Raw genomic sequence first — 12,996 nt, forward strand, 5'->3', positions numbered from 1 at the left:
TTGCCATAACTCATAGGCATTTGTATCACTTGCTGTTACATGTTGTAGAACATTAATGTCTACACATTGTCTTATGGTTGCAACTACCTTTCTATTTAGATTTTTCCACTCAAATTCTATTACCCCTCTAGGTATGTCTTCCTTTTCTATGGGCTCATACAGATCTTTGACTATCAAAAGATCTTCCATTTTGATCTTCTAGTCTGAGTAGTTTTGTGAGTTTAGGACAATCATCCCCGGAAAGCCACTCACATTCCCTTCCATCTAGAACCTATGCTCTAATACCAGATTTATGTATTTTGTACTCATACATAACAGAACAGAGATACTGAGACACAAACAAACGAGACAAGCAACACACAATTTTACGTGAAAAACCCTGATTCCATGGAAAAACCACGGTGAACAAAGATTTCCACTATGAGACAAGAAAGAATACAATCATAGAATGATAGAACCTGATTTGGTATGGATGTACTCCCACGTTGTTATCTGAAACCACAGTTTCAGCTGAGTGCACCAAACCCTAACTTGTAGGTATCTATCTCCTTCGAAGCTTTCAAAGCTTCTTTGTTCTATTTCTCTTTCATCTCTGTTACACTCTTCTTTCTTTGCTACCTCTGACACTCAGTTGCAGAGTTATGTCACTCACTCTCTCACACAACCACCATTGTGTTCGGTCTCTGTAGCTTTTTCCCTTTCAACGCGTTCTCTCTCTCGCGATCTCATACACAGAGTTCACTCTCGCACGCGCTTACTCGCTAGGGTTCACTTTCACGTCTCTCTCATTGTTATACACTCAATGAGTTATCCCACATTCATGTGAAGCTAATACGACTCTCTCAATATATACTAGCTTATCTCACACACACACACACACACATATGACTATACATATATATGTATATATTTGTCTAAATCCCATATCGACTTTTCGGCCGATTTCGGCTAGCCGACTCTTGTTTCTGCTTTTTGACCGATTTTGGCCAGCCGACTCTCATTTCGGCTTTTCAGTTGAATCCCCCACAAGGAGGGATAATCATACATAACACATGATGAGTCTTCCGAGAAGAAACTCTATTTTATTTCTCTCTCTAGATAGCCATGGCTTTGGGAGTATATTTTTTTGTTTGTCTCTCTCTGTGTTTGTCCTTTTTCTTCGTCTTCTTTCTACTGCTCCATCTTTGTTTTCCCTCCCATCTTCTCTTCTGAATGAAGGACGTCGCTCGGTTGGTTTAGCTCTATCATCAGCCAATCAAAGGTTTGGTCGGCTGTCGAACCATCTGTCCATCGGTCATCTGTCATCGCCGACCGGTTGTCCGGCCATTTGGCTACCAAACCATCTAGCTCTGTCTACCTCTCATGTTGAATAGCAACAATACGTTTCAAGATAAGGTTCTCACGAACAAAAACCAATGCTTGTAGCCTTCTTATCAAGACCATAAGCAATAGTTGCAGCAGTAGGTTCATCGTTACTACGCATAACATTCAGGCTTCGAAATTACACTCGCATCTTTTGTGGCTTGACGCTAAGAATCATTGAAATACGCACATACTATCACAACAACATTTTTCCCAGTATTTCCACTTTCTCCTTCATCTTAGTTAAAACCATGGATGAGATCTTGTCAGCTGCAAACTCCTTTGTCTCCGCCTTATGCTGAACTGAGATCATAGGCTTCTCAACAAGACTTGCAAACACCTTAAATGGCCATAGCGTGATATCGCTTTGCATAGATGGATCAGAGAACCTTCATCCAATAAGTCTTTTATCATCGAAGACCGTGTTGCTAGTATTCATGGCAGCATCCACGCTAAGAAACTCACTATCAGTGAACGCAACATAAGAGGGAGTGGTGTGATTGCCTTGATCATTTGCAATGATCTCAACTCAGTCATGTTGCCACACGCCAACACAAGAATACATAGTTCCAAGATCAATGCCGATCACATGTCCTTCTTTAGCCATAGCAAAGAAACTCCAAAGGAGGAGGATCAAAGAGAGAGAGAGAGAATGAGAGAGAGGATGAATAGATCTAATATGATCATAGCTAATTAGCTACAAGCACTTTTAGTCAATTCTAGATAGTTATGCTTGCTAAACTACATAATTGTTTGGCAATATCTAACTAGCTACTGACCACAACTGGTTAGCTACATCAGAATATGATCATAGCTAATTAGCTACAACCATTATTTGTCAGTTCTAGATAGCTATGTCTCCTATTTAAGTACATACCCGTTTGACAATAGCTAACAAGCTACTTGCCAAAGCTAATTAGCTACTGTTCACAACTGATTAGCTACATCATAATATATGATCATAGCTAATTAGCCACAACCGCTTTTAGTCAATTCTAGATAGCTATGTCTACTACTTAATTACATAACCGTTTGACAATAGCTAACTAGCTACTTGCCAAAGTTAATTAGCTACATTAGAATATGATCATAGCTAGTTAGCTACAACCAGCCTTAGTCAGTTCTAGATGACTATGTCTACTACTTAACTACATAACCGTTTTGTTGGGAAAAGTGGTCCCTCTGGATGGAGAGATAATTTGAATCGGTCAACAACAACTCGGCCAAGGCCGTATCTTCCTTGTTTCATCAACTATGAACAAGATGATTAGGTTGATTTTCTGCACTTGGCTGAATTCGCTTATAACAACTCCGTCCATTCTTCTACAGGATATTCTCCATTTTTCGCAAATACGGGTTTTCATCCTCGTTGGATGATGACTGAACACCCCATAGTTCCTATCAACCCTATTGCTGATCGTCGGATCGTCTTAGTTGCCTCCAAGAAATTCACGCTACCATTCTCCACAATTTGCGTGATGCTCAAAATACATACAAGAGTATTGTGGATCGTCATCGCTTAGACTCCTCCAAAAAGTTTCATGTCGGGGATCGTGTATGGCTTCTACAACACCACATCAAGACCACCAGGACTTGCGGTAAATTAGATTACCAACGCTTTGGCTCGTACGTGAGCACTGGTAAGATAAGTGATGTTACATTTCGCCTTGGCCTCCCTCCTCACATGCATCTTCACCCAATGTTTCATCTCTCCCTTTTGGAACCTTACACCACAAGTTCAATTCCAGGTCATCTTCTCCCCCACCACCTGTTGCATTTTTGGAAGAACCAGAATTTGAGGTTGATGCCATTCTCGATTCCAAGATCTAGCGCAACAAGTTGTATTACTTGGTCGATTGGGTAGGCTATACACCCAATGATCGAACTTGGGAACCTGCAGCAAATCTTGCCAATGTCGCGGACATGGTCACCGAATTTCATCGCCAATATCCTGGTAAGCCAAGTCCTAGCACAAACCATGCAACCCGTGATACAGGTCGAAGAAGAAGGGGCATAGTGTCATGATGCCACTCACATAGTGTCTTGACAGTTTGTAGCCAAGAAATCAGTAGTTAGTCGGTGCAGTCAAATCGCCCCCTTCATTGCCTCCGACGTTGTTATGTACTCGGCCTCTATGGTCGACAGGGTCATGCACTCTTGCTGATTCGACCTCCATGATATAGCACCGCCACCATAGGTAAAAATGAATCCTGATGTCGGCCAATTGCCGAGTATATAGACATGGGTTGGGGTCGGACCGGTTGTAGCCGAGTTTTCAGATGTAGGAGTTGAACTTCTAGTACCACATCCTCGGCACTTGTTTTAAGCCATAAAGGCTTTTCTTCAATCGACATATGAGGTGACCTTCCTCCTCCATCGCCATGAAGCCTGCCGGTTGGGACATGTAAATGTCCTCTTCCAGGTCTCTATGTAGGAAAACCATCTTGACGTCCAGTTGCTCAAGCTCTAGGTCTTCGATTGCCACGACCCTGAGTAGGAGCCGAAGGGTGGTCATCTTGACTACGGGTGAGAATATCTCGTCGTAGTCGACCCCATGTTCTTGTTTGAATCCCTTCACAACAATCTGAGCTTTGTATTTGGGCTTTTTTCAGTCGAATACATATTTGTATCGGAAGACCCAATTGCAGGGCAGCGGCTTTCTTCCAACCGGTAGCTCGACCAGCTCCCATGTTTGATTCTGTCGAATCAAGTCCATCTCAGAGTGCATGGCTTGTAGCCATGTATCGGCATCCAGTGCGGCTATAGATTCTTCTTAATATGTGCTTGGTTCACCTGCATCGGTGTAGTTGATGTAGTCGAGGCCCGGTTGATATAACTATGTTGGCCTTCGAACTCGTATGGATGTCCTGGGTGCTGATTGTGTTGGTTCGATTTCTTCAGTCGGCTTGGTCGGCCAATCAGTATTACTTTACCTGTCTTTAAGAGTCCTTCAGGATGATGTGCCCCTTTGATAGGATTTCAGCATCGTAGAATAACCCTCCCGTGTTCGGGATTGATTGACATGGAGGTAGGGGACTTAGTCGACTCAGGTTTGTTTGTCGTTTTGGCCTTGGGTGTTTTGGTTGGGTCGACTCTATTGATGCCGACTCGCACTTTTTCGACTTTCCCTTTTTCGACGCTTGTCGTTTCGGCTTTGTCTCTGATGGCTTTGTCTTCGAGTTCGACTAGTGAACCTCCTACCAATTCAGAGTCAGCGGGTGTACTGTCAACTTGGTCAAGTTCGACTGTTTGTCGAATCTCCAATTCAGCCCAGTGAGTCGGTCTTTCTACGACTTCTCTGTAGATTTCGAAAGAGACCTTTTAGCCCACTCTGTTCTGCAGGTTCCGCTCAGAGAGGATAGAGTCTTCATTGACGAATACGTCACCGTTTCAGATCAATTTCCGATTCTCAGGAACCCATAGCCGATAGCCAAAATCCCCATCGGTTCCATAACCGAGAAATATGCATTTCATTGCATGGGGTGCAAACTTGGTCCTTTTCTCCCTGGGGATGATTGTGTAGGCTTCGCATCTGAATATACAGAGCCTATCATAGGTCGGTTGTTTGCCTGACCATAGTGCATGTGGCACTTCGAGCCTGATGGCTATTAGGAAACAGGTCCCTCCAGATGGGAAGTGAGAAGAACAATGTTGATGAGCAAATTGGATGTGGAGTACCCAACAACGGAAGACTCAGTGAGAACCGGAGGTGGAGTACCCGGCAAGGAGGCCCGGTGAGAACCGGATGACGACTGCACGGCAAGAGCCGGATGGTGAAGGCCCGGTGAGAACCGGATGACGAGTGCCCGGCAAGAGCCAGATGATGCAAGCCCGGTGAGGAGTGCTCACCGGATGAAGGGACATATTCGTAAATATGTTTCTGAGAGTCCATTGGGCCTATATTTGTAAATAACCGAAAAGTCATATTAGTATAAATATGACTTAGAGCAAACTTAGTAGATAGTTGTATTCATTCTTGTTGGTGCAAGATTTTGAGTGCAACCGTGTACACACAGAGAGAGTGAGAGACGAAGAGGACGTTGTCTCTGTTGTAACTGCCGCCTGTGGTGAAGATAGTGAGCAAGAGGTCGTTGCCTCTGTGTTCATCTACTGTACATTGTAACATAGTGATAGTTTGCAGTCTATGGACTGCCGTGGTTTTTCCCGTGTTTGGGTTTTCCACGTAAACGTCATGTGTACTCTTCTCTTTACTATGTCGTGCATACATTATCCGTTTTTCTGTGTTTGATCCTAGACTCGGTTGTGGCCGAGCGTTGTCGAAGGAGTGTGTAGTCCTCTCAAACTGGTATCAGAGCGAAATGACACAAGGAAAAAAAATGGACGATTCGTTGGGAGGCACGTTCAAGCTCACCGGCTCCAACTATTCGGTGTGGAAGTCGAAGATGAGGGACATGCTCGTGGTTAAAGATCTTTGGTTGTCGGTTCAGTTCAGGGACAAGAGACAGGACAAAATTGACGCCACGATATGGGAGGTGATGCACATGAAGACAACAGCGTACATGTGGTGCTTCATCGACATGAGTCTATACAACAACTTCAATGAAGAGAGCAAGGCTCATGAGCTCTGGGAGAAGATCGGCATTATGTTTCAGAACAAAAATGTTGTTAATCAGGTTTCGGTATTTCGGAAGCTAGTAAGACTCTGGTACCAAGATGGCTCTAGCATGGCAGAGCACGTGAATGCCTTCCAGGGGCTGATCCACCAAGCAACATCATTGGAAGTACCTCTCGCCGATGAGGTACTATCACTACTCCTACTCGGTTCCCTCCCAGATAGCTGGGAGACATTGGTTGTCACTTTGGGCAACGCCGGGCCGGAAGGGAAACGGTTATCCCTGGCAAGAGTGAAGTCGAGCTTGCTAGATGAGGAGGTGCGTCGGAAAGACAAGGATACGAACTCCGACTCCAAAGTGCTCATTAGCGAATCGGAACGCGGAAGACAAAGGAACCGTAGTCCCCAAAACCGGGAGAAGTCGAGGACACGGTCAAAGTCAAGGGGGAGGCCTACCTGCTTCTATTGCGGCAAGCCGGGACACTTCCAGAAGAACTATCGACGCTTCCAAAAAGACAAGGAAACCGATGGTACCGATTCGAAGCGGACACCGGACCGGAACGGTAAAGACCAGAGGGGGACGGACCGGAAGGGAACGACGGCAATCGCGGCAAGTGAAGAAGAGTTGATGCTCATCACCGAGGAGAGTGAGCTAAACCTTGTTGGCGACAAGATGACCTGGGTGGTCGATTCCGGAGTGTCGTTCCACCTTACCCCGTACCGGAAATGCTTCTCATCCTACTCAGCCGGTGATCACGGCTGTGTCCGGATGGGGAATGAAGGTACATGCCGAATTATCGGCATAGGAGACGTGTGGTTGACAACACCAACCGGATGCAAGCTGCTGCTGAAGGATGTCTGACACGTTCCAGAGGTTCGTCTGAACCTGATATCAGTCGGTCGGCTAGATGATGAAGGCTACACAGGTAGCATCCGGAACGGTGTTATGAAGTTCAGCAAAGGGAGCCTGATTGTGGCTCGGGCCCGGAAGGAAAACACGTTATACCTGATGAATGCCCGGTTATGCTCGGTTATGCCCGGAAGAAGTGAACATGGCTTCCGACACTGCCGGTGAGCTGTGGCACAAGAGGTTGTGTCACATGAGCAAGAAGGGGATGAAGAGGCTTGCAGATGACAACCTCATTCCAGTGAAGAATGTGCACTTGGAGAAGTGCATTGATTGTCTGGCCGGTAAACAAAACCGAACCTCCTTCCGATCGAGGCCACCGATAAGACGTAATGCACCACTGGAGTTGGTGCATACTGATGTATGTCAAGTGGACACGAAGTCACTTGTCGGATCGCAGTACTTCGTGACGTTCATAGATGACCACAGCCGGAAGCTATGGGCCACACCGTTGAAGACGAAGGATCAGGTGTTATCCGTCTTCAAAGAGCTCCACGCAAGAGTGGAAAGAGAAACCGGTCAGAAGCTAAAGGCGGTTCGAGCAGATAACAAAGGTGAATACCGGGGGCAGTTCGAGGAGTACTGTCGCTCGAAGGGAATCCGGCTCGAATTTGATGTGCCGAAGACGCCAGAACTAAACGGACTGGCCGAGAGGATGAACCGGACCATAATGGAGAGGGTCCGGAGTATGCTAGCGCATGCAAAATTACCCAAGACGTTTTGGGATGAGGCGTTGTTGACAGCGACGTATCGGATAAACAGATCACCCTCAGTGCCCTTGGATGGAGACACGCCGCAGAAGGTGTGGACCGGTAAGGAAGTGTCCTACCAGCATCTGAAGGTGTTCGGGTGTCTCGTGTACGTGCATGTTGCTAAGGACCAGAGAGGAAAGTTGGATCCAAAGACCCGTCCATGCATATTCCTCGGATACGGCAATAATGAGTTCGGCTACCGAGTGTGGGATCCGGTTGACAAGAAGGCTTTCCGGAGTCGAGATATTATCTTCATGGAGGACAAGACTCTTGCCGACTGGGAGTCGGAGAAGAAGATAATGAACTCCGATGAGATTCGGACACACCCGGCTAAGAGCCGTTTGACACTCGAGGAACCAGCCGGTTACGGTGAGGATACCGAACCGGTAGAAGAAGAAGTAGAGGAAGCTGAAATCAGAACCGGCCAAGACCCCGAATCGGATTCGGATGAAGAACAAATAGTGGAGCCGGTTGTCGAAGGCCAAAGACGGAGATATCCTCTCAAAGAGAGAAGGGCCCCCTGGAGATTTCCGGATGTAGAGCATGTGCTGTTGACCGATGAGGGAGAGCCGAAAAGCTTCGAAGAAGCGAAGGATGACACCCACAGTCGCAAATGATTAAGTGCCATGTAGGATGAGATGGATTCCCTGCATGAGAACCATACGTACGAATTGGTGGAGTTGCCGAAAGAAAAGCGAGCAGTCCGAAACAAGTGGGTGTAAAAGTTGAAACCGGGAGATGCCGGCAACCCCCTGAGATACAAAGTCAGGATCGTGGTGAAGGGGTTCCAGCAGAAGAAGGGCGTGGACTGAAGACGAAAGCAGAGAAGGTTGATATGATGAAGGTTCCAATGCCTCTGCCGTCGAGAGCTTGATGTACGCAATGGTGTGTACTCGGCCGGATATTGGATACGCAGTCGGAGTGGTGAGCTGGTTTATGAGCAATCCCGGCAAGGAGCACTGGAACGCGGTCAAATGGATACTTCGGTACTTGAAGGGCACTTCGAATATGTGTCTTTGATTCAGCTCTGGTAAACCTCAACTTGACGGTTTTACCAATTCGGACATGTCGGCTGATGTGGATACTAGCCGGTCTACATCCAGGTATGTAATGACATATGCAGGGGGGGCTGTTTCGTGGCAGTCGAGGCTGCAGAAGACGGTTGCGTTGTCAACCACGGAGGCGGAGCACATGGCGGTTGTGGAAGCCGGCAAGGAAATATTATGGATGAAGGACTTCATCGAAGAGCTCGGTATCCGGCAAGATGAATACCGGCTCTATTGCGACACTCAAAGTGTCGTCCACCTTGCTAAGAACGTAGCGTACCATTCCAGGACGAAGCACATCTAACGTAGGTATCACTGGATCCGGGAGTGAGTAGAAGATTGAGAGTTCGCGCTGACGAAGATCTACACGGCCGAGAACGGGTCAGATATGCTGACCAAAGTACTGATACCCGACAAGCTGGATGCATGTCGGAAGCGGATCAGACTAGTAAGACATCCCATGCCGGAGTGAAGGGGGAGTTTGTTAGGAAACATGTCCCTCCGGATGGGAAGTGACAAGAACAATGTTGATGAGCAAACCGGATGTGGAGTACCCGGCAACGGAAGACCCGGTGAGAACCGGATGTGGAGTACCCAGCAAAGAAGGCCCGGTGAGAACCAGATGACGAGTGCCCGGTAAGAGCCGGATGGTGAAGGCCCAGTGAGAACCGGATGATGAGTGCCCGACAAGAGCCGGATGATGCAGGCCCAGTGAGAAGTGCTCACCGGATGAAGGGACATATTCGTAAATATGTTTTTGAGAGTCCATTGGGGCTATATTTGTGAATAACCGAAAAGTCATATTAGTATAAATATGACTTAGGGAAAACTTAGTAGATAGTTGTATTCATTCTTGTTGGTGCAAGATTTTGAGTGCAACCGTGTACACACACAGAGAGTGAGAGATGAAGAGGACGTTGTCTCTGTTGTAACCGCCGCCTGTGGCGAAGACAGTGAGCAAGAGGTCGTTGCCTCTGTGTTCATCTACTGTACATTGTAACATAGTGATAGTTTGCAATCTATGGACTGCCGTGGTTTTTCCCGTGTTTGGGTTTTCCACGTAAACATCCTGTGTACTCTTCTCTTTATTGTGTCATGCGTACATTATCCGTTTTTCTGTGTTTGATCCTTGACTCGGTTGTGGCCGAGCGTTGTCGAAGGAGCGCATAATCCTTTCAATTGCTTTCAACGGTGACAGGTTGATCAGATATATTGCCGTCTCCAATGCTTCAGACCAGAACTCCAGCTTCAATCCAGCTTGTTGGAGCATTGCCATCACCCTCTCTTGGATCATTCAGTTGATCCATTCTACCACTCCATTCTGCATGGGTGTGTATGGAATAGTCTTTTGATCCCGGATCCCTTTGTCGAACATGTACTATTTGAAGGCTCTGGAGGTGTATTCTCCTATGTTGTCGGATCGGAGTGCCGTCACTCTGTGTCCTGACCGATTCTCCACTTCAACTAACCATCAAGCGAAGATCTCGAGCGCTTCGTCTTTCGACCTAATCGAATAGGCCCAGACTTTCCATGTACAATCATCAACAAAAGTGATGAAGTACCGGGAACCTCCTAGTGATCACTCAGGCATAGGCCCACATATATCCGTGTGCACGAGCTCTAGGGGTTGTCGTACCATCTCATAGTGGAGAGATTGCGAACCTTGAGTCTGTTTCCCATATCGACAATGCTCGCAGAAGTCTGTCTTTGCTTGGAGTTTCGGAATGTAGCCAACCGCCATCAGTCAATCAAGTCCGGCGTGAGACATATGGTTGAGTCGGCCATGCCATAGGTTTGGGTTGGTCTTTTTGGCTACGTTCACGGCCCCTTCTAGATTGATTGCCATCATTGGATACAAGTTGTTGTTCGTGTGTCCGTTTCCTATTTCAGGTTTCCACGGCTAATCATCCATGCCGACTCATTGAGAGTTATTCGGTACCCATCTTCTACTAAAATGCCGATGGAGACCAAACTCCTCTTCAGATTGGGTACATGCCGAACCTAGTGCATGGTTATCATGTTGCCATTCAGCAGTCAGATGGGGACCTCTCTGATCCTTGCAATTGTGCACTCCTGCTCGTTTCCGAGTCAGAGTGTGTCGTTGGCTTCGGCCAAATAGCTTGAAAACTATTCGATGTTTGGGGTTACGTGAAATGTGGCGCTGGAATCCAGCAATCACATGTGTACTATACAGGACTTCTCTTATCATTGAGTTCTCTAAAGAGAGGATTTCTCCCGATTGGGTGTCGACAACATTGACTTGGTTGCTAACTAGAGAGTGATTTGAGTCGGATCATCCTCGATTCCGCTCGGATCGCCGACCACTCTCTTTACTCGTGATCAACTAGCAGTCGGAAACATTGTGACCGACTTTTCTACGATTGTTGCAGAATTTGCCTGATTGGCCCGTTCTCACTTCGACCGTTGTCGGTCTCCCCTCATTTTTGATCGATTGTGGTGTCAACTAGTTCTGTTGGCTTGTTCTTTCCATCGACTCGGTCGAGTGGTGGGCTTCTACCTATTCATTGAGGGTGAGTCCCATCTATTTTCATCGAATATCCTCGGTGAGGACTTGGCCAAACGTCTTATCTAGATTTAGGATCGGATGTCTATTGGCGAATGTGTTGGGAATTCGGTTCCTCCGGATGGGATACGAATGAGAATCGGACGATCCGGATCGAACGAGCCAGATGAAGAAGTCGGATTCGGAAGGGTTCCGGATAAGACCCGAAAACCGGCACCAATGAATCCGGATGGATCTGGTGCTAACCGGATCCAAGGACATATTTGTAAATATGTTAGGATAAGCCCACTAAGGCTATATTTGTAAATATCCCTAAAGTCATATAAGTATAAATATGACTTAGGGCAATCATTTTATAGTGGTTGTTGAATACGTTGTTGTATAGAGAGACACACAGAACTAGTTTCTGTTTTTAACTGCCGGTTGGCGAAGACATAGAGCTCAAGGTCATTGCCTCTAACTCTCACATTGTATTCCTCCCCCCATAGTGATAGTTGGAGTTCGTGGACTCCCATGGTTTTTCCCGTTTAGGGCTTTCCACGTAAACATCATGTGTCATCTCGGTTTTAGTTTGTTCTCTTCTATTCCTTGTTGAAGACTCGGTTGTGACCGAGCGTTATTTCCGCACAGAATGTCGTGGAGAATACCTCCCAACTCACCGGCAAGCTCGATAGGAGGGCAAGGGCTTTAACTTCTTCTTCGAAGTTAATCCCTCGGGAGGAGAGTTCAGACAACACCCAGCTAAAGGAGTTGGCGTGGGAGGTTACAGGATCTGACTCTCTCATCTTCATATTGAATAGTTGTCGAATCAATATGCGTTTCGACAAGGACTTCTTTTCGTACATTGCTTGCAACTTCTCCCATAACGAGAAAGTTGTTGTCTCTTTTGCCATGTTGAAGTAGACGTTTTCGGTCAGACGCATTTGGATGTTGGAGTGTGCGATTTCTTCTATTGATCTCCACTCTTTGGCTGACATCCTAGCAATTTTTTCACTATGTTGAATAGCTTTGACTTGTCTCCTAATGATCAAAACATCTTGCATCATGTCCTTCCACAAGGCAAAATTTTTGCCATCGAAGTTTCGGATTTCAACTCCTGTTCCGGATGTTGAAGCCATATTCTTTTTCGAAAGTGAGATTTTTGCTGACCTTGTCTTCGTTTTTCAGCTTTCTCTGCTTCTTTTCTTGCCACCAAACAACAAGTCGCTCTGATACCACTAAAGGGGGGAATGCGTGGAAGCAAGTGAGGACTTGTCGGTGAATGTGCACAACAAACAACACAGAGAGTATGACAGAAGATTTGATTGAAGCGTAGACATAGTTCGAGCTCAAATGGAAGCTTTCTTTATTTTTGTTCTCTCTCTCTCTCTCTCTCTCTCTCTCTCTCTCTCTCTCTCTCTCTCTCTCTCTCTCTCTCTCTCAAAGACTCAAATGTACAAGAATGATCAAGAAGCACATTTTACAACGTTAGGTTATTGCTTATATATTAAGCCCTAACTCTTTGGACATGTTCACACTAGGATACAAAGTGGAAGGAGTCGGCTCATTATGCCAACAGAAGCTCATACCATGCCAATCAAAGTGTCCATGGAGTTACGCCAATGGTTGCAAGACCACGGCCTAGGTGGTTACATCAAGGTTGCAGAGGCCCCTCCGCACCCAAATGCGTTGGATATCGGGATGAAAATCAACATTGACCGCCTCACCAATGCATAGATTCGGGGGGCATTGGGGTTGAAGAACGGAGGTTGACAAATCGACGTCCCTCCTACATAAACACTTGAATCCTACTTCGGGGAGTACTCCTCCACTGCCAAGGCGTACAGGACATA

Source organism: Azolla caroliniana, unplaced genomic scaffold (genome assembly GCF_043228905.1).
Source record: "Azolla caroliniana isolate FFs.n. ecotype wild unplaced genomic scaffold, voAzoCaro1.0.p SCAF_13, whole genome shotgun sequence".
NCBI lineage: Eukaryota > Viridiplantae > Streptophyta > Polypodiopsida > Salviniales > Salviniaceae > Azolla > Azolla caroliniana.